At 46.2% G+C, this 20,569-nt stretch overlaps 2 long non-coding RNA genes across 2 annotated transcripts in view; one reads left to right on the forward strand and one right to left on the reverse strand.

The window, feature by feature from the left end:
* The window catches only part of LOC134482699 (uncharacterized), a 27,445-nt gene extending 14,308 nt beyond the window's left edge, over positions 1-13,137 (forward strand). The window contains exons 1-2 of the long non-coding RNA XR_010059138.1: positions 1-6,160; positions 9,835-13,137. The exon at positions 1-6,160 is cut by the window's left edge and continues 14,308 nt beyond it. This is a non-coding gene — a long non-coding RNA (uncharacterized LOC134482699). The remainder of the gene's footprint in view (positions 6,161-9,834) is intronic.
* LOC134482693 (uncharacterized) overlaps positions 1-20,569 on the reverse strand; it is an 85,385-nt gene that overhangs the window by 26,591 nt on the left and 38,225 nt on the right. The gene's annotated exons all lie outside the window — the stretch shown is intronic.

Below are 20,569 nucleotides of genomic sequence, written 5' to 3' on the forward strand. Positions count from 1 at the left end.
CTATCATCTATCTATCTATTTATCTATCTGCTCACCTGCCTATCACCTATCTATCATCTATCTATCTATCTATCTATCTATCTATCTATCTATCTATCTATCTATCTATCATGGACTGGAACCTAGAAGTTATTCAGGACACTTCCTTCTCTGAAAAGCCTTCCAGGATTCTTTATTAATAACCACTACACTCTATGGAGAATACATTTTCTAAATAGCAAATTATAACAGAACTTGGTAGTGCACACCCATAATCCCAGCACTCGGGAGGCAGAGGAATGTTTGAGGTCAGCTAGTGAGACCTTGTCTCCAAAAATAGAATCAAGTTATACTAAGATCAAATTTTAAAAATATATTTCTTAAATCTTATTTGTATGACTGTTTTTCCTACATGTATGTCTGTGCACCATGTGTGTGCCTGGTGCCAGTGGAGGCCAGAAAATAATGTTAGATTGCCCTGGAAGTGGAGTTACGGATAGTTGTGAGATGCCATGCAGATGCTGGGACTCTAGAAAAGCAGCTAGTGCTCTTAGCTACCAAGCCATCTCTCCGGCCCCTTAGAGTAGTCTTAAAGTTGGGAATGGGGTTGCACACTTATAACCCTAGCATGTGGGAGGTGGAGGCAAGAGGATCATGGGTCAAGGCTGTCCTGTGCTGTGCAGCATGACCTCATCTCAAAAACAAACACCAACATCAGTCTTGGTGCTTGTGCGCGATAATGTTGAATGTGCGTTCAGTTAATGTCTGTTTGCTGTGTGGAGCAATGTTAGGCTTCCAGAGATAATGAGATATGATATCTGCTCTCAGCAAGCTTCAAAAATGTTGAAAAAAAGGGCGACTTGTATACACATCTAAACAGGGGCACTCTCTTGTGACCTGAGACACCAGAAACCCTAAGCAGGGTCACTAGTTTGAGGCCAGCTTCGGCTAGACAGAGCCACCTGTCTATAAACAATAAAATAAAATCTAAATTATAAGACCAAAAGCATGCATTTGTTATAGTAAGAGATATAATGGAATGAAGTTGAGACACTTTGGAAATTGGGCAAAATCTACTGAGAAAGGCAACACTGGAGTCATTCTCTGGAGTCACTATGTCTTCTTGGGAAGACAGGGCACAGTGGGCCTGAAACCTCAGCCTTTCAGGGGTAGACACAGGAGAATCAGGAGTTCAAGGCCAGTCTTGTCACATAATGTGTTGGAGGTCAGTCTAGAGTACACGAGACCCTGCCATAAAGACAGCACATAAGACTCCTAAGCCTGTGGGTTATGATGGATTTCTTTGGATCAGGTACCACTATCCCAGTTGTGATGATTTGTGTGTGCTCAGCCCAGGGAGTGACACTATTAGAAGGTGTGGCCCTGTTGGAGTAGGTGTGGCCTTGTTGGAATAGGTATGGCACTGTGGGTATGGGCTTAAGATCCTCACCCTAGCTGCCTGGAAGCCAGTCTTCCCCTAGCAGCTTTCAGATGAAGATGTAGAACTCTCAGCTCCTCCTGCACCATGCCTGCCTGACTGCTGCCCTGCTCCCACCTTGATGATAATGAACTGAACCTCTGGACCTGTAAGTCAGCCCCAATTAAATGTTGTCTTTTATAAGACGTGCCTAGGTCATGGCGTCTGTTCACATCAGGAAAAACCCTATCCAAGACACCAGTTATAGTATATATTTTCTTTTTAGTTCTTTGAGACAGAATTTCTCTGTGTAGCTCTGACTGTCCTGGAAACTTGCTTTGTAGGTCAGGATGGCCTGGAATGAACAGGTCTGCCTGCCTCTGCCTCCCAAGTACTGGGATTAGAGGCGTGAACTAGTCCCACTGCCCAGCCTAGTCAAAGTATTATATTTGTAAAATACAGCATGCATAATTTAATGCACAAGTGGAAAGGAAGATATTATGATTGGCTCTTGTGTTTTCTTACTTCATTCCATAGGACTATCAGTTGGTTTTCCAAAAAAAACAAAGAAATACCCTCCCCACCCCTCCACACACACACTCCGCTACACCCACCGTTCTAATGAGAGGGGCTGTTTAAGATTATTCTGATGTGTTTTTAAAATTCAACGTTCAGCGGGTAAAGTCCCTCACCACCAAACCTGACAATGTGAATTCGATCCCGGAAAAAGCCACAGGGTGGGCGGAGAGAACTCCTGTGAGTTAGCCTCTGACCCCCACTTGAAAGCCCCAGGTGGGCACGATCCCCTCCCCCAGCAAGATAAATAAAGGTATGAGTGGCAAAACATTGATTGACTGAGAGTGAATAGGGGAGACAGGCCGGCGTCTGGGAAAGAGAGCGGGTTTGTTCTGCACAAGCCGGGGCGGGTGCTAAGCCGCAGCAGGGTATTGTTTATCTGTCTTCAGGAATCTGGAAATTTTAACTAGGAACTTCAGAAAAACCTCTCAGTGGAGCAGGATCGAGACAGTGAGGTGACATCAAACTGGAGGTCTGCGATGGTGTTCAGGAGGCACAAGGGAAAGAGAAACACAGAGGCAGCAACAGACCTGAAAGGATGCCAGTGCCTCTGGGACGCTCCCTGTAGCCTGAGGGTGAACCTGAGGTGAGATTTTCCGTCTGGAAGGGTCCAGATGGGAACAGACTGAAGGACACCTTAGCAGTTTCACCCATTTATGGGGGCACATGCGTGAGATCACAACACTCAGAAGTTAGAAGAAGGGAGATCAGGAGTTTGACACCATTCTCAGCTCCATAGGGAGTTCCCATGCAGCCTGAGAGACTATGCGTTTCTCATGTACAGGGCTGAGGTTCAAACCCTGGGCTCTGGGAGCGGTGGGAAAACAGTTTAGCACCTAAGCTACAGCTCCCGCTCTAAGTGGGTCGGACTTCCCGAGACATCTCCAGTGGCTGAGGGAGGTCTGGTCTGGAGGCGAAGACCAACGAGCAGCTATCCTGAGGGTGGCCTTGGAGATGGAAAAGAGTAGACCGCTGATATTTTTCCTTGCCTGTGTGGACCCCGCGGTGCCACATCATCTACCCCTAAATCAGGGACTGCATCCATTGCTTCTGGGCCCCATTGAGACCAGTTCCGCCCATTTGTGCAAGTGATTATTAGCTCCACGCCAGCCTCATGAGTCTTTTCAATATTTTGTGGTCTTGCTTCTGTTTTTCTTCTGCCAAGGACTGCTCACTCCATGGAAATCTTGGTTAACCGTAAGATCTTGCCAGAGAAAGTTAATGCCTTCAGCGAACACACCCAGGAAAGCTGGTCTCTTGCATGGCTGGGAGCCTCCAGGAAGAGGGCTTCCTTGTTGTGATTAAATTGCATGGAAACTGTTTTGTGTCTAGCTGTTAACATGTGTCTGCTTGCTTTCACCTAACATTCCAGTGCTCAGAAAGCCCAAGTCCCATCAGTCTTGGCAGAATCTGTTCAAGATGCTTTCCTCATTCAGTAGTGAGAAAGGGTTGGGTGGAGGCCAAGGTCACTGGGAGACTCTCCCCCGGTGCTTGAGAGCTTCCTGCCAAGATTTCCTATCCCTTTGGTGGCAGATTTGCTGTGGGAACAGCCTCACCATCTGCACGGAGCCTGCAGATAGAAACCACACAGGACACGTGGGCCTCCCTGCCCCAGGCCTGCTGGAGCTGTAATCGCCACCCCTGTTGCCTGCTCTTGGGAAACAGGAAGTCTGAAGGAGTGCTTGTGGTTCCACTGGGCATTTCAGCGGCCCCAGGACAGAATTGCTTAACGGTCAAATGCACTCCCAGGTGCAGAGAGAGCAAATTGGCAATCGGCAATGGCTGCTTGCAGGAACCATTTTGTAAACAGCTATTTTTAAAAAAGAAATCTTGGGGATGGAGGGGTGGCGCAGCCGTTGAGAACACTTTGCTGCCTTTGCAGAGGGTGTACATTAGATTCCCGGCACCCACGGTGTTAGTGGCTCTTGGTGGCTTGCAACTCCAGTTCTACTGGATCTGAAGCCCTCTTCTGGCCTTCATGGGCACTGCACACATGTGGTTGGTGCACATAACCCCCGACAGGCTCACACATATACATGGTAAATGAGCAGTTATTTTAAAAAAAAAAAAGCCAAACGATAGAATATTGTTGTTGGTTGTTTTCTTTTTTTTTTTTTTCATGAAAATGTCTGTAGGTCTGTCATGGTGAGAATAGCCCACCCTGTTTGTTTAGGAAATCATTTTTAAGAGGAATGAAACAGGCTGGACTCACGGTAGACCCAACCAGAAGAATGTATTATAGGGGTTATGGGTGAAGCTCCATTGGAAGAGCGCTGACCAAGCATGCACGAGGTTTGATTCCCAGTACCACATAAACCAGGAATGGCGGCGTACGTCTATAATGTCAGCACTTGGGAAGCAGAAACAGGAGGTTAGAGGTTTGAGGTCCCTCTCACTACATAGCAAGTTTGAGGCCAGCTCAGGCTACTTGAGACTCTATCAAAAAAAAAAAAAAATCCCAAAGGAGAGATGGTGAACAATATAGAAAAGAAGAGAATTTTCTGTCCACAGCGATGAACCAAGTCAACAGACGATGAACCAAGTCAACAGACTCTCAGAGCAGCAAGGCTAGTAACGAAGCATGCCGCTCACGGTTCTTTAATGTGGAAAAAACACCGGGATTGAATCAATCCAAAGTGGGAGAAGTTTATTTCTGCATCCTGCTTAGGACCGTTCTCCTAAACACTAGCTGGGTACCTGGACGACTTATTTGAGCTTCCTAACCCTGTGTGGCAAGCCCAAGACACATCTGATAAAGGCAAGAACTGTAAGCTTAAAAGTGTCAAAATGGAGGAAGGGGAGAGAGAGTGAGCTTGTGGGAAAGAAGAAAAGTGGGTCAGAAAGTAGGATTCCACCGAAGAGCCCCCGTTCTGTTGTTAATCAGACATGGGTGAACCAGCCTGGCATCACCCCTCTGTGGGGACCAAGGCTAGTGAGTGACACAGGTCCTGTGCCCTGATCCCCGCTCTCATCCTGCAGTCTCACGGGCTGCATGGCTTGTCACTTTGCCTGCTCAAGGTTCAGCACGTGCCTCTCTAGATGACCACACCCTGTCCAACCCTTGAACTGTGCTCTGAGGCCAGCGGCGCTGTGAAAACAGCAGCTGGCAGGTTCTTGCTTCTCTCTGCTCTGAGAGGAGCTTTCTAAAATGCCTTTAGAGTCCTATAGTCCTGGATGTGACTCCAGACTCCTCTGAGCCTTTATTCCATGTTTTAGGCAAGCAGCCTGAACTTCTTGGAAACATCGGTGATAGAGGTCACCAACCCCGGCAGGCATCGCTGACGCCCCACCTGGGTACAGCTTGTGGATACCATGTAGATTTAGACAAATTGGAGCTGTGGTTTGTTATCCATCCCCGGTTACAGATAGGGTGGTTGTAGGCAGTGCAAGTTATGAAATATCAGGCTGGATTCCTTTCCTTTTTTTTTTTTTTTTTTGCAAATTTTCAATCGCCATGTATCTAGGTCATCATAGAAAGAGAAAAGAAAAAAGAAAAGAAATAGAAAAAAAATACTGTTTTTTTCCTGCTAAACCTCTTTGGTGGGGCTATGTATTTTGACTTTATACTTAGCATGTTTTTATTATTATTATTATTATTATTATTATTATTATTATTATTATTATTATTATTTTAAAAGACAGAGTTATAGATCCAGCTAGCCTGATACTTGCTATATAGACCAGGCTGGCTTTAGAGGTGTAGCCATTCTCCTGCCTCAGCCTTGCAAGGGCTGTGGTTATAGACATAAGACATACTGACCTATCTAAACTGTTTAGCTTAATAAACCACCTCAGTCTCTTGGAGTTTGGATTCTGTTTGTTCCTTAAGCATTCACATGTTGGGGGTTTAGTCCTTAGCATGGTGATTTTAAGATGTGGCCATGTCTACAGGAGGTAGAACCTTGCCTCTGGGGTTGGGGGATGTAGCACTCGGGAAGGAATGTATGTGGGCTCCTGTGATACCCCGGTTGGGCTCTCAAGAGAGTGTTTTTATAAAGGTACATGCCTGGGCCTGTCTCTCAGGCTTCCTGTCTGGCTAGCTCTGACACACTCTTTCCATGATGTCATCCACAATGGGAGAGAGGGAAAAGAATCCTTGAGAGAGCCAACATTATGCTGGAAGAAATCTGATATTCGAACTTGGATGTAGTGGCTTAGGCCTGTAATCCCAGCACCCAGGAGGCTGAGGTAAGAGACTCTGCTGTGAGCTGGAGGCCAGTGTGTGGGGGAGGAAGTGAAAGGGAGGGAACAAAGAAAAGGAGAGGCAAAAGGGAGAGACTTGTGGCTCTGTTTCCTGATGGTTTTCTTCATTTTCTAAGAAAACCAAGTTATTTCTAAGTTACGTCTTGTGTAGCTTGGGGATTTCAAGCGAAGGGAACCAAGAATTCGCAATTAAAAAAAAAATTAGGGAAGAGGGATGAAAGGCCTCCATTCCGTTGGAATGCACGTGGCAGGGGCGTGTGCCGGCTGATTACTTCAATGGCAAGCCTTTCAATTAGCAGGCCACGGACACACGCCTTCCTAGCGGATCTCATAACTACTCTTCCAACGAGGTTTCCACCAGGGATCCTGTTAGCTGAAGTAACACATGACCCAATTCCAAGTTAATAAAGGAAGATGGAAGCTTTCCTAGTTCACATTAAAAAAAAAAAAAAAAAAAAAAAAGAGGTCCGGGGAGATTCCTTTCTCCCAGCCTTGTGATCAAAGTGCCCCGAGGCTGATAGTGTGTCAGCCCCTGCTAATCCTTTCAGCTTCCTGCCCATGCTTGTCGTTGGAGAGAGGTCAACTTCCCATGGCAGCATGAATACTATCTTCCCAGGAGCTCTGGTAATCATCTCCTCACATCTTTCACACACAGGCTTAAGTGTACCCGGGGGATGGACATGTTTGTTTGGCTTACACTATCAGCTGGAGTGTGATAGACACTGAACAGTCAACCGTAAAGTCCTCCACATTCTTCCATTTGCAGGGGGCTTGGGGAGGGTGGGTCATCTGATCGGGGGTTGGCAGGCTATAGACATCGGACCATATCTGGCTGTTTTCAAAAGTGAAGCTTTCTTGGCACGCCGCCAGGTACATAGGCTCACACGTTGCCGATGGCCGTTCTCATGCCACAGGGGCAAGGCTGAGTCGCTGTGACGGAGAGCCATAGGATCCATACAGCTTAAACAGTTTACGGTCTGACCTGCTTTGATGAGTTTGCTGACCTTTGCTCTGGATGAAGAAAGTGGAGTGGAGATTAAACAACCAGTCCAAAGTCAAAGGGTGCAGGGGAAGCAGAGATGGGAGCCATATCCACTGTCCCCAGGTCTGCCAGGGGAGTTTCTGGAACTGAGCTGGCACTTCTGCCAAAGGGCCTTACAAATAGAATGAGGCTGACCTAAGCTTGCATCAGTCAACGTCTGCAGCAACTGATCCATTCTTAGAAACAACTATTTCAGGGGCTAGAGAGATTGCTCAGTGGTTAAGAACGCTTGATGCTCCTCTGGGGGTGGCAGGGCTGGGTTGGGTTCCCAGTACCCTCATGGCAGCTCACAACTGTTTGTAGCTCCAATTCCGGGGGGCATCTTCTGACCTCTGCCAGCCTCAGGCATGCTTACATGCAGGCAAAACACCCATAGCCCCGAAAGAAAAACATTCCTATGAATATGAAAAGGGGCTGGAGAGATGGCTCAGGGATTGAGAGTAACTGCTGCTTTTGCAGAGGACCCAGGTTTAGTTCACCATTGTGAACATGATCGTTCACAATATCCAGTTTCAGGACATCTGATGCCTTCTTCTGACCTCCTCAGACACAAGGCGTGTACACGCTATATATATACACACACACCTGCAGGTAAAGCACTCAAACACACAGTAAATAAATCTGAAAAGGGGGGAGGCTGAAAGCAGGGCTGGAGAAAATGAAAAACCGTATCTATCATGACCCAGAAGTCTCCAGTAATGTTTTATCTCATTTTACACACAGCCTTACATGTGCCTGGTTCTAAAGCGTGTGGCTAGAGGAAGCCCATCACTGCTTAGAATAACTGTTTGGGGCATGGTAGATTCAGATACCCAGAGTTTGAAAGACAGAAACACCAACTGGCATGTTAGACTATTTCATTTTCCAGTGGGATAAAATGAAAGACATAATGAATAGCTTTACCTAGGTATGGTGGCACATGCCTGTATCCTGGTCCTTGGGAGACACAGGTAGAAGGGTAACTCCAAGTTTAAGGCCAGCCTGGTCTACAGAGAGTTCTAGACCAGATATGGCTACTATATAGTAAGACTCTGACTCACATACATAAAATTTTCATATAGACAAAATGTTGATTCACATTTTAATGTGATGGTATTAAAATAATATATACTTGGTATTGACCACACTTCAAAATAATTCTTTTAAGATGAGATCTCACTAGAGCAGGCTGGGCTTGGTTTTCACTGAATTCCACCTGCGTCTGCCTCCTAAGTGCTGAGATTAGGTGTAACTTCTATTTTTATTTTTTTTATTTGTGTGTGTGTGTGTGTGTGTGTGTGTGTGCATGCATGTGCTCGCACATGAGTGCATGCTCATATATACAGAAGTTAGAGGAGATCTAGTGTTTTTCCTCAATTATTTTACACCTCTGCCTTAGAGTCTTTGTTTCCCCCTACCCTTACCCCAGTCCCTCTCCATGTGTGTATACACTTGAGTGTATGCTCATATATAGAGGTCAGAGGAGATCTAGTGTTTTATCAGTTATTTGACCCCTCTGTCTTGTGTGTGTCTGTGTGTGTGCGAGCATATGCACATCTGACGTTGCCATTTCTGCCATGCCGGATGGTCATCAAGCTCCCAGGATCCTCTTCTCTCTCCCTCCCCACACTTGGGTTGGAGGCAGATGTGATTATGTTGAGCTTTTACATGAGTGCTAGGGATTTGAATTTGGGTGCTAGATTGTTCACAACCATAAATGTTAACTTTTATCTACCAGAGGTAATTGTTCCAGAGGCTTACTACTGAGTAATCTCACTCTTCTAGCTCCTTCGAAACTCTGGCTTGCTGGTTCAACTCAGCAATTCTGCCTCAAACTCCTCTAAGCTGACTGATTCAATCTGGTTTCTCCTGGCTTCTTCCTGAATAGCTCTACTTGGCCTCAAACTAACCCTAGCGACTTGTTGTACTCTTCTGACTCCTTATTCTCTGGCTTCAACTGCCTCTGCTGACCTGCACTGACCTGCATAAACTCACAAAGGAACACAACTCCACTGCACTGCACTCACTCCACTGACTCCCAACTGACTCTCCCTACACTGTTCCTAAAAGGTTTCTTTCCTGTGCTGTTCTCATGACAACCGGGGATATCCTTTCTCTGACTCACTCTGTCAAATCTTTTCTGATTTGTCACTTTGTCTGTCATTCAATTAGATGTCACATTCAATTAGATGTCATGGCTGCTTCCTTCTACAAACTAACTTTAGTTCATTGTTAAGGATTAAGGATGTGTAATGAGGGTGTGTCTGTATTCCAGCTGGATCACAGAGACCTAGAAGGTCTTTGTTGGTGATCCTTTGCCAGAGCAGCCATATTGCTGGATTAGAACTCCTCTACATATGACAAGCACTCTTTTTTTTTTTTTTTTTTTTTTTGGTTCTTTTTTTCCGGAGCTGGGGACCGAACCCAGGGCCTTGCGCTTCCTAGGCAAGCGCTCTACCACTGAGCTACATCCCCAGCCCCATGACAAGCACTCTTATGCACTGAGCCATCTCCCCAGCTTCTGTATAGTGGTTTGAATACACTTGGCTCACAGGAAGTAGCACTATTACGAGGTGTGGGCTTTTTACAGTAGGTGTGGCCTTGTAGAAAGTATGTCACTGTTGCCATGGGCTTGTAGGTCTCATCCTATGCCAAGGCTCCACCCAGAATGGAAGAGAACCTCCTCTTGGCTGACTGAGGAAGACAGTCTTCTGCTGTTGCCTTTGGATCAAGATGTAGAACTCTTGGTTCTTCCAGCACCATGTCTGCCTGAATGCTGCCATGCTTCCCACCATAATGGTAATGGACTAAGTCTCTGAAACTGTAAGCCAGCTCCAATTAAAAGTTTTCTTTTACAAGAGTTACCTTGGTCATGTTGTCCCTTCACAGCAATGAAAACCCTAAGGCAGAAGTTGGTACCAGGAGTTGGGTATTGCTGGGATAGGCCTGACCATGCTTTAGTTTGGAGGAATGTTGACTTTGGGGATTTTGGATTTGGAAAGCAATAGAATATTTAAGTGGGGCTTAATGGACCATCCTAGAAGGAATATAGAAGACATTGGTGCTGGGGGTGATTTGAACTTTTGGGGTTTGGGTCAAGAGGTTTCAGAGGAGAAGAATGTTAATATGTGGCCTAGAGACTGTTTTTGTGATGTTTTTGTGAAGAATATGGCTGCTTTTTGCCCTTGTCCAAAGAATCTGCCTGAGGCTAAAGTGAAGAGATTTAAAATAACTGCATTAGCAAAGGAAATCTCAAGGGCTGGAGAGATGGCGCAATGGTTAAGATCACTGACTGCTCTTCCAGAGGTCCTGAGTTCAAATCCCAGCAACCACATGGTGGCTCACAGCCATCTGTAATGGGATCTGATGCCCTCTTCTGGTGTACATGAAGACAGCTACAGTGTACTCATATAAATAAATAAATCTTTAAAAAAAAATATCAAAACAGTCTAGTATAAATTTTGTTGTGTTGTTACTAAAGTTCACTCTTACGAAATGCATTTTTATGAAAAGGAGCAGGCCGAGAAAGGAAAAATACAAAATGTATGGTTCAAGTATTAAAGGAGCACCAGGAAGTGGAGTGAAGCTGAATCCTCCATTTAAGGAGATAAACAGATTAAGGGGGTGGTGACATTATGGCAGAATCCTGCCCAGCTAAGCTTATTGTTTGTGTTTGCAGTTGAACAAGGGATCATTACATCTAGGCATTATTTTGACCTCGTTATTGTTTTTTGTTTGGATATAAGGAGACATGATTGTCTGTCAAATTGACAAGGGATTGCTTGTGATGGCTATTCTCAGTTGTTAACTTAACTATATCTGGAATGAACTACAGTCCAGAAATCTGTGGTCCAGATCTTGAGACATAGTGGCCATGCTTATGAAGGTCTTGTGAAAAGGTATAGAAAGGCTCAGGTCCAGGTATGGTGGTACATGCCTTTAAAGCCAACACTCAGTAGACAGAGGCAAATAGATCTCTGAGTTCAAGGCTGGTCTACAGAGCAAGCTCCAAGGCAGCCAAGCTTAGGCAGTAAAGGAGTTGGAAAACAGAGAGCTTATAGTGATGGGGGCCATGTTCCAGCCCCAGCAAGCAGTAGAACTCAGTAGCTTTGGCCATGTGTCTCTCTGACTTTAGAGTCAAGAGGAGAAGGAAACTACTGGGACAATTGATGCTGGTTAGCTGGAGCTAAGGAATTAGTGGTGATTAAGAAGAGACCAGCATCCCTGAGGTGAAATTATCTGGGCAGCGTTTTCTGAAAGTACAAAGAAGCTGTGCTCCAGAGATAGCCAAGGCTGTACCTTGTGATGCAACTGGACTTGGTACTGTGTAAGAATCAGCCAGGTGGTACTGGTTTTTGAAGACATGAAGGGGTCATGGAGAGCAGCTTAAGTTTGACACTGTGAGAGTTCAAGGAAGGCTATTGGTGAAGGTACAGCCTCAGGTGCAGTTGATGACCCAGGACTGAAGGGGTCATGCAAAGGATTTGAGGCTTGGCATCATGAAAGAAGCCTATGAAAGGCTATTGGTGAAGCCTAGTTGCAGCAGAAGACCTAGCATGCTGGAGATGCCAGTACCATGGGATGACTGCCAGGAACAGCAGTAGTGGAATGGAGTCAACCAGAGCCTAGAGTGATACAGAGGGCAGGGCTGGAGAAGTGTCCTCAGCCCTTTGGAGGAGCCCAGAGGATCATGTGTGGATCCCAGACATTGAATATAAGAAGCTGTGAAGTTGAAGTTGTCTTGGGATGCTAGCGATGCCAGGGTCATGGGCTATCTGCTGAGGAAAGCTGCTAACAGGGAGTGGAACCAGCCCAGGAGAAAGACGTTTCTTGCAGTCAGAAAAGGTGGAAGGAGCTGGAGATCGGAAGAGCGTTTTGACATCGGACGTGCAATGCAGAGCTTGGGGTTTGTTTTTTTTTTTTTTTTTTTTTTTTTGGTTCTTTTTTTCGGAGCTGGGGACCGAACCCAGGGCCTTGCGCTTCCTAGGTAAGTGCTCTACCACTGAGCTAAATCCCCAGCCCCAGAGCTTGGGGTTTGTGCAGCTGGTTTTCTGCCTTGCTTTGGTCCAGCATTTCCTCACGATAACATTCTGGAATGATAATGTATGTACTGTGATGTGGGAAGCATGCAGTTTGTTTTTTTACTTTATAGGGGATTCTAGTTAAGAGATTGCATGAATCTCAGAAGAGACGTTTTTGAGATTTGACAGACTATGGGGACTTTTGAAGTTGGACTAAATGTATTTCCCATTATGCTATGGCTGGGTGTAGTCCCCATAGACTCATGTGTTTGAACCCACCTATGGGGGACAGGGAATTGGATGTGGTGGTTTGAATATGAATGACACTATTAGGAGGTGTGGCCTTGTTGGAGTAGGTGTGTCATTGTGGGGGTGGGCTTGGAGGTCTCCCCCTATGCTCTGGCTCTGTACAGTGCAAAACAGACCCTCTTCCTGGATGCCTGCAGAAGATGATTTCTTGCTGGTGCCTTTGGATTAAGATGTAGAACTCCCAGCTCTTCCAGCGCTGTGTCTGCCTGGACACTGCCATGATTTCCGCCATGATCATAATGGACTGAATCTCTGAAACTGTAAGCAGCCCCAATTCATTTTTTTTAACGAGTTATCTTGGTCATACTGTCCCTTCACAGCAATGAACCCTGACTAGGGTACCCTGTGTGTTTGTTTTTAAAGACAGGATCTACATAGCACAGACTGGTCTCAAATTTAAGATCTTCCTGCACCAGCTTCCTCGGTGCTGAGCTCACAAATATGGACTGCTAAGCTAAGTCCAGCCATATTTTATGCCAGTAAATGTTTCCAAATAAAGTCATCATGTTTGTTAATTAAAAAAATAGGGGTTGGGGATTTAGCTCAGTGGTAGAGCACGTGCCTAGGAAGCACAAGGCCCTGGGTTCGGTCCCCAGCTCTGGAAAAAAGAAAAATTATTATTATTATTATTATTATTATTATTATTATTATTATTATTATTATTATTATTATTATATTCAACTTAAGATAAAATCGCCTGGTAAGATGGAGCCTCAATTAAGATGTCTCTGTCAGATTGGCCTGTAACCAAGTCTGTGAGGCATTTTTCTTTATTATTGATTGAAGTATGAGGGCCCAGCTCAATGTGGGTGGTACTACCCCTGGGCAAGTGTTCCTGAGTTTGTTTGTTTGTTTGTTTGTTTGCTTTTAAACAAAACAAAGCAAGGACCTAGAGAGAGATGGCTCAGCAGTTATGTGCATTGGCTGTTCTTCCAAAGGTCTGAGTTCAATTCCCAGCAACCAGTGGTGGCTTACAACCGTCTGTACTGGGATCTGACGCCCTCTTCTGGCATGCAGGTGTACATGCAGACAGAGCACTCATTCATTAGTAAACAAACCCCATACATAAATAAAAATTTAAAAACAAAACCAAACCCCAATGAACAGTCTGAGCAAGCCAGCAAGAAATGTTTCTTCATGGCACCCCATCAGTTCCTGCTTGCAGGTTCCTGCCTTGTTGGAGTTCCTGCCAACTTCCCTCAGTGATGGAGGGTGACCCGGAAGTGTGAGCCTTACTTTAGTAAACCCTTCCAGCCAGTTGCTTTTGGTCAGGATATGTCTCACAGCTACAGGAAGCAAAAGGATAGAGTCACAGCCTGACACCATGGGGCTTGGGACCTCAGTATCACTTGAGGGTCAGCTGAACTTACATGACACCTGTTAGGGGGCAGTACTCTAGGGGAAATAGTACCTGAGAATGGAAGGGAGCTAGTAGACTGGAGAAAGAGCCCCCAAAGCCGCTGTGATCTCCTTGTGATGATAATTGGATTGCGTGGTGATTCTACTCAAAGTCGTTCGGGTTTCACTTCCTTTAGCAAAACTCAGTTTCTTTACCCTGCCCCTCCCCCCGACCCCCACACGCGCGCTCTTGTCTGTGTTTAGCCAGATCAGATCCGGTGTACTTCCCAGGTCTGTCACAGGCCTATCTAAGGTGGCCGTTCCCCACCTTCATGGATCTGTGTGTCTGTGAGCATATGGTGTGCACACCACAGCATACATGTGGCAGTCAGATGTGGCAGTCTTTGCTATCCACCTAGTTTGAGACGGTCTCCTGTTAGCTGCTGCAAATGTAAGGCTAGCTGGCTCACAGGCTTCTAGGGATCCGCCTGTCTCCACCCCCATCTCCAAGTAGGAGTATTGGGATTACAGATGTGTGCTACTCTGGCCAACTTTATGTGGTTGATAGAGACTCTCGCTCAGTTCCTTAACCCTGGGAGGAAAGTGTTCTACCCACGGGGCCATCCACTCCAGCTCCATGAACTCAGAAAAAATGTATTGCATTCATTTGTATGTCATGCATATGTGTACAAGTGTGTGTGCTTTCTCGCACACATGTGCCACCTACATGTGTCAGGCTTGTGGCAAGTGCGTTTACCTACTAAGCCATCTCCCTATCCCCCACAACCCCCACATTTACAAAATTTTAAAAAGTTTCCGGTCTTCCTCCTCTAGATCAAAATGCCTCTTTTGGGATTCTCTCTGCTTCCTGCAGACAGAATTTCTGGTGGCTGACTGTGGGCTTCCTAGTAAGTATGAAGGCTCCCCTGCCCGGCACAGTTCAATCTTGTTTTCAATCTGTCTCAAGCCTCTTGAATCTCTCAGGGGGACGTGCCTTCTTTGCTCTGCCAGTAACAACACAGACTTAGGTCTTCAGTTTGCGGTTGCTCAGTGAATGTTACCATCTTCCCTGGAGAATCCTCTGGTGCCGTGTAAATAAAGGAGAAAGGGGGGAGTTACGTCTGGAGGTCTAATATGCCACCTAACTTTAGCTAGTTTGGGAGAGAGTCTTAGCAGGCTGTACCTTGTGTAGATCTGCCCTTGGGAGTTCCTGGACTCCCACTGCTGGAGAATTTTACAAAATGAGGAATCACAGAAACACAAAGACATGCCCAGTATATAACATACACTGTTCCTCAGGATAAATGTCAGAATGGCTACTCTGAAAAATGTTTTTCTCTAGAAACTTTAGACATGCAGTCAGCTTTGGAAAAAGGTCTTCCAATTTACTAAGTGCATTTGGTTTTGTACTGTAATTTTATTGGCTTAGAAGTTCATTTAGTTTTCCAATTGTACAGAGATAAGTGTATTAGATATGTAAGGTCTTAATTTATGTGAGTTTGATTATAGAAACTAATAATGTATTGTTTAAATAGTGAAAAACCCTCAGACTTGCAATTATTTCCTTTTCCTTTTTGAGACGGGGTGTCTGTACATAGTCCTGGCTGCCCGGGCTCTTACGGGCTGGCCTCCTGGCCTGGAACTCGGATCTATCCACTTCTGCCTCCCAAGTGCTTGGATTAAAGGCACACACCACCATACCCTGCATATTTGCAATTTCTTTTGTGGGGAGTGGTTTGAGACAGGACCTCAGGTACCTCAGGCCTTACCCAAGTTTGATAGCTGAGGGTGACCTTGAACTTCTGATCCCTCTGCCTCTACCTCTTGAGTGCTAGGGTTTCGGTTTGAGCCACAGTAAATGGTATAAGTAAAACAAAACAAAAATACAACATTCATTTCAGATGTGGGGATACAAGCCCGAGGCTAAAGCAGGAGGATCATGAGTTTGAGGCTAGCTTGGGCCTCATGTAAGTTCCAGCATAGCCTTGGCGGCACAAAGGTGCTCTTTCTAAAATAAGTAAATAAAAAGTAAACAACTCTTGTGTGCCTACAAACGTTTGCACATATTTGTGGAGCTTCCTTGTGAGGGCAAGATGGAAGTCAGGAAACAAACCACAGAAGAGCCACACCACCGAATACCTCCTCGGCAGCAAGAAATAAGAATTCTGAGCTGCTTTTGGGAGAGAATTTGCTCCTTCCCATTCTGGCTCCGTGAGGCATGTTCTGCGGGCAGTAGTCCCCCATACAGACTCAGAGGGCCCCTCAACTGCAGGCCCGCCCTGCTTGAGAGCTGCCAGTGGTCTGGGCTCTGCTTTCTTCCTAAAGGTTTCGTTAACCCTTTCGCCTACGTTTTCTGACTCCTTTTACAGAGCGCAGAGAGCCAGCTGCAGACCTTGATTGTAAATCAGCTGCATCTAGAGACCCAAAGGAGAGGCTTTGCTGGGAGGCTGGACATCTGTGCATCTGAATTTCGTAGCCATAAAAATTAAAGTACAACCTTAAAATCCTCCTAAGTGGGGAAAAGCAAAGTCTAAAAAGGTATATTGAGAAGGCTAGGATTCTGTTGGTATATATAGATTTCTACAGAATCTCACTATATTGCTCAGGCTTGGCTTGGCTACCACTCCTGAGTACCTGGGACTCCATGTATGCACTATTTGCCCTGCATAGTGGTTTTTAAAAAAACAGACAAACCAAGCCTTAGATATGGAAAGCAGATTAGTGGCTAGCAGAGGTTAGAGATGTGGCAGGAGATTGAGGGGAAGTGGTTATAAAAGGGATCCTTCAAAGGTTTGAACTATTTTGCTTTGTTTGGGCGGGGGTCTCAGGTATCCCAGGCTGGTCTCAAACTCGCTATATAGTAGTTGAGGATGGCCTTGGACTCTTGATCCTCTTGCCTAAGACTCCCAAGGACTGGAGTCCAGAGTCTATCATCAGAAACACACACACACACACACACACACACACACACACACACACACACACGTATAAACACAACTGGGGTGGGGGGTGGAAAAGATCTGTAGTTATTGCTACCCATACTTTATACTGTGGTTATAATGTAGCTTTGAGAGTTGGTACTGTTGGGGGTAAAGGGTATCTGAGAACTTCCGGAGGAAAGTTTAATAATTATTGACTATGTACATACTATGTTCTCAGATAAAAGATGCAAACTGACTCCTTAGCCTCAGCGTGAGCGACAACTCTCTACCATACGACCTAACTGAAACCAGAGTAGAAAACTGAATTAAAGTGTTTTATGGGGCCAGGGAGCCGTGGGACCAGACGAGCTGGTCTGGAGGAAATCTCCTCCTGAGAGGGCAGGAGTAGGATCACTTCCCCGCCTCCCTGGAGCCTGCATATCCCAGCCCCCGCAGCCCTGCACCCTCGTCCTTGCCCCTCGGAAGAGGTCACGGAGCCTGGCAGCCAGGGTGGGCTTCTTCTCCTTATAAGGCCATGTCCAGGAATATCTGACATTCCTCTCTATGTATGTGAAGCATCCTTGGCTCCCTGGCCCCAGCCAATGATATATATATATATTTTTTTTTTCCCCCGAAGACCCCTGCCCACTCCCTAATGACTAAAATAACTTTTGTTCTCCCAATTAGATGAGCCGTCTCACTGAAGCCTGAGTTTCATTTCAAATTTTAAATCTCCAAAGAGAGAATTATTAACAGGAAAGGGGCCGGAGAGAAGGCTCAGCAGCTAAGAGCACTGGCTTCTCTTCCAAAAAGAGCGGGGTTCAATTTCCAGAACTCACATGGCAGCTTACAACTGTAACTCCAGTTTGAAAGGAATAAATCTAACACCCTCACACAGACATGCAATGCAGGCAAAACACCGATGCATATAAAACAAAAATAAATCATTAAAATATTGACTAACAGGAGAGTTATGTATGAAGATACAAAGAAACTTTGTGTGGGTCTCTGATTCTGCTCAGAGAGGTGGCTCAGGAACAGACAGCTTGCAAGGGACTCAGATCTCACAGGAAATGTGGTTCAGCCCAACATGGAGCAGAAGCGCCTTGCATGAGCTCTGCTGGAGCTGGTCTGTGGTTGCAGTGAACACGGTTGTTAGCCATTTCCTTCTATTGACACACTCCCTCCTGGAGGAAGGATGGGGCCTCATAAGATCCAGGAAGCTCAGGTCCTTGGAAGGTGCCTAAGGCTCCACCCCAAGGTCCTCTGAGCAGTAAACACACTCAGGGAGAGGGTTGTCAGTAGGGCTACCAGCATGCTGTGCAGGGAGATCCAGGGATGCAGCTTTCATGGTGGAGTGGCTTGATGATGCAGCCGTCTAGAGTCCCCCATGGTCCTGTAGGTCACCCCCTTCTATAAAGTCACTGGCTCTCCAAGCTGGGCTCAGGTGGGATGATTTCTTTGGTTTGTCCTCAGGACATGATCTCGATGAGTAGGCAGTTGTTCACATCTTCTCAAGAAGTGTCATACAACTCGATGCCACTTGGTACCATTAAGTCCAGAACGGATGACCAGCATACACTGTGCTGAGTGATGTGCCCGGCACTCCAGGAAACCCTCTTCGGCAATGCCCTTGGGAAGCTCGGAAGCTTAGTGTTGTGCTCATTTAACAGGCAAACTAAAGGCAAGCGAGCTGTCTGCCACAAAGCATGACGTACAGGGTGAAGGGCGTACTTGGAGCCCATCACTGGCACACGTGGCCTTGGTGAGCACTGAGTCTCCTGCAAGGCAACAATCACGTACTGGTCTGTGCTTCCGAGGTTTGAAGGGAGTGATCAGTAGTGGGGACCAGGATATTGGCGGTTTCCATCTTGTTCCTATGGTGTTGGCTGCCGATCTAGTTCTGGTTTTGCTGTTATGATAAGCACCACCACCAAGGAGAAAGTTTGTCTTACACTTCCAGGTCATTGTCAGTCACTGAGGGCAATGGGAGCAGGAACTCAAGGCCGGGACCTGGGGCCACAGAGGAACATTGCTTCCTGGCTTGCTCCTCTGTCTTGTACAGTGCAGCCAATCACCTTAGGGATCTTACTGCCTACAGTGGGCTGGACCTTCTTATGTCAACTAGCAACCAAGAAAATGCCCACATGGACACAGGCCAATCTGATCAAAGCAATTCTTTAATTTGTATAAAACCCTCTCTCCTGTTTTATCTTATTGGACAGAAGGCCCCAGGTTATTGCCCAGCAAGTTCTACTGTCAGGATGGGGCTGACAGTATTGGCTCTGGTTGTAAAGCCAAGGACCTTCAAGCTCTCAATCTGGAGCTATCCTTTGCCGGCCAGAAGGGGGTCATGAGCCTGCAGAAGACAGCAAGCTCCACCCGCTTATTCCCTTCTCCACTCCGTGCTATAGGCCAGGACTCTAGTCCTAACCAGATTTTCACCAACTGGAAAACATACTGTTGAGAAAAGGCTGTTAGCTCTCTCTCTCTCGTCACATTTTCCCCTTTGAGGAAGGCTCTCACTCTGTATCCTTCGTTGGCCTAGATCTGTGAAGTTCAGGTTAGCCTGGGAACATGACATGGCCACCTCAGCTTCCCAAACGTTGGGGCTACAAGTGTGAGCCACCCCACCTGGTGGCTTAATCACAATTTCCATTGCTGCGATGAAACAAAACAGCACGACCCAAAGGCAAGCCGTGGAGGAAGGGTTCATTTGGCTTATGCTTCCACATTTGCTGTTCGTCACCCAAGGAAACCAGACAGGAACTCAGACAGGACAAGAACTCAAACAGGGCAGGAACCTGGAGACAGGCGCTGATGCAGAGGCCTTAGAAGGGTGCTGCTTACTCGCTTGCTCCACATGACTTGTTTAGCCTGCTCTTTTATAGAACTCAGGACTACAAGCACCACCCACAGTGAGCTGGGCCCTCCCCCACCAGTCACTCATTAAGACAATGCCTTACAGCTGGATCTTATTGAGGCCTTGTCTTCAGGTGAGATTCCTTCTTTCAGATAATTCTAGCTGTGTCAAGTTGACATAAAACTATCCAGAGTACACGTTGTCATATTAACTCTTGTCATGCTTCTTGGGGCCAACCCCTCAACGAGATATGGGAGAAAGAAGACCAGAGGAGAAGGTGCAGACCTCTTTAGACTACTTCCTGTTGACCAGGGGCCTTCGGTTTCTTGGGGGCAAGTCCAATCTCCATCGTCAGGATGATCTCCAATCCAGTAAAACAGCTAATACAACGAAGCAGCAGCCATCACAGGCTCTCTTGGGGCTCTGGCATTTATGCCCTCTCAAGAGCCTCCAGAATTCCAACCAACTACGTCCAGCTGGCAAAAAACGCACACCACCCCTACAGCACTTCAGCATCTGTGGACGATGTGAAGCAGCCCCATATACCACACCTGGGATTAAAACAAAAATATCCACATAACTGGGTTTTAATGAAATCAAAGTTCTCACTACAAATTCTGACTGTCTGGGGCTGACAGAATGCATAAGCCAATAAAAGTCACATAACTTGATCTGAGGAAGCCACAGTGGAGGGAGAGAACTGACTGCTGAAAGTCATTCTCTGACCACTGTAACTACACCATGGCCCCTTCACACACAAAGAGTCTTAGTACTCTGAGACAGTGTCGCACTGCGTGACCCTACTCTCAGTGTAGTCCAGGTGAGTGAGTCTTAAACTCGGAGATCTGACTGCCTCTGGCTCCTAAGTGCTAGAATTAAAAGGCATGGACCGCCACACCCAGCTCCTCTCTCTGTTCAAAG

The sequence above is a fragment of the Rattus norvegicus genome, chromosome 1, assembly GCF_036323735.1.
Source record: "Rattus norvegicus strain BN/NHsdMcwi chromosome 1, GRCr8, whole genome shotgun sequence".
NCBI classification, from domain to species: domain Eukaryota; kingdom Metazoa; phylum Chordata; class Mammalia; order Rodentia; family Muridae; genus Rattus; species Rattus norvegicus.